Below are 1,893 nucleotides of genomic sequence, written 5' to 3' on the forward strand. Positions count from 1 at the left end.
GAGCGCAGTACTCTGCTGCAGTAAATATAATTGGCATTGGGTAGATAAAAACAACTGTATATTCGAACGATACTAAGTGCTTAAAATTTGATGATAGTTTACATGCAGATTTTGCGTTATGAATCATAACAGCTTACAAATAACTAGTATTCCTACAAATGGGAAGAAACACTAACATGATATTGGTTTACTTATTAGCGTAAGGGACATGAATCCAATACATCCAATGATCAGTGGTGACCCAAAAGATAAATGATGAGAAAAAAACAATCTGAAAGCACTAACGATCCTGACGATGGCACTCACTCAATATTGGAGTGAGAAGGTATCTGTGTATGCCTACAGCGAGGCCATGGCGAATAAAAGAGATCCTCCAAGGAGGACAGCACCCATGCGGTATGAAGGGGAGGCTGTGCTCGCCCCGTTTGTCGACGACGATGGTGTTTGCACTGCAGTCGGCGTAGCTGCGGATCATGGGGAAGGCGTTCCAACAGTTGTCGTTGTGGAAGCGGTCGATGACGGGGAAGGCGATCCAACAGTTGGTGGGGTGGGAGCGGCCGATGATGGGGACGGCGATTGAACAGTTGGTGTAGTGGGAGGGGCGGATGATGATGGAGAACGGGCGGGCGAGGGGGATGGCGTTGTTCCGTTCTTTGAAGCAGAGGCAGCGCCAACGGTGATAGTGACCTTCATGCCGGCGGAGCAGTGACCTGTGATTCCGCAGATGTAATACTTGGCACCCGTGCTGTCCAATGTAATGCTATCGTTTCCACTGGTGTGTGTGGACAACGGATTACTAGTGGTGCAGGAATCGTACCCTGCCTTGTTCACCACCAGCACAGTGTGCGTGCCGGGCGTGTATTTGAACACTGCAATATATTCAACCATCACTCGTTAATATATATCTTCAGTTGCAACAGTTTCATCAAATATTTATTTTGGGTCTTGCTATAATTTGTGATTTTACATACCGAGTTTGTCGCCTACAACAAATGTTTTGCCAGAAGCCCAGGTCTTATAGTTGACGCCGAGATTCCACTGTGCACTGTCGCCGACGGTGTAGTCAGTAGCCAAACAATTAAATGGCAAAACCATCATCGCCATTGCCATCACAACTACAATCCACAGTCTCTGCTGCTCCATATCTCCCGCTAAAATTATTGCCAATATCCGCAATGCGAACAAACAAATTAAAAATCCATACATGAGAATTTCTAAGAAGATACATCAGAAGGTCACTGCGTTCTACCATCAAAAGTAACAGGTTATAGAACAATACAGATGGGGATATCTAAACAAGAGACCATGGCAATATCATTGAAGAAAGATCAAAGACCATACGATATATTGCAAAGAATTATCGAAGCGATTTTGATGGTGCAGCCGCTGCTGGTTCCCAGATAGCTCTTTCGATGAACTAAACGAACTATTTTTGCTTCATCAACTTATTGAATGGGAAGATTGGATATATATGAGCCAGATCAAAAAGATTGGATATATAGCACTCCCGACGCGTTTGGTAGCCGGCTTAAAGTCTTCCTTCCAAAGGCAACGATATCAATGGTCAAAAGTTGGCATTTTAATATAATGGATATCGCACAGCCCACCCACAAAGTCTCTGGAACATACCCATGAGGTTCCTGGCTTATGATTCCCACGAGGAAAGCTCCAATTTTCTTCCCACCCAATCAAGTTTAAGGGCGAAAGGATACCACCAAAAACACGTGTCAGCATTTTGGTTTGAATACGTCTTCCTGTGGTTATTGATTTGCTGGAATAGTTTATGGAGGTTCCTTTATAGGTTTCGCCAGAATAGTTTAGTGTGCTATCTATCTTATAATATTACAAGGAAAATGTCAACAAATGGCAACCACCCATGCGTTGCCAAGAAAT

General features: G+C 44.0%; 1 pseudogene; it reads right to left on the bottom strand.

The window, feature by feature from the left end:
• Positions 1 to 471: 471 nt before the first annotated feature.
• On the bottom strand, positions 472 to 1,145 carry LOC149266673 (stellacyanin pseudogene; annotated as a pseudogene).
• Between the last annotated feature and the right edge of the window lie 748 nt (positions 1,146 to 1,893).

Source organism: Pinus tabuliformis, chromosome 6 (genome assembly GCF_031772625.1).
Source record: "Pinus tabuliformis cultivar Carrire ecotype Pingquan chromosome 6, CPIR1, whole genome shotgun sequence".
Lineage (NCBI taxonomy): Eukaryota > Viridiplantae > Streptophyta > Pinopsida > Pinales > Pinaceae > Pinus > Pinus tabuliformis.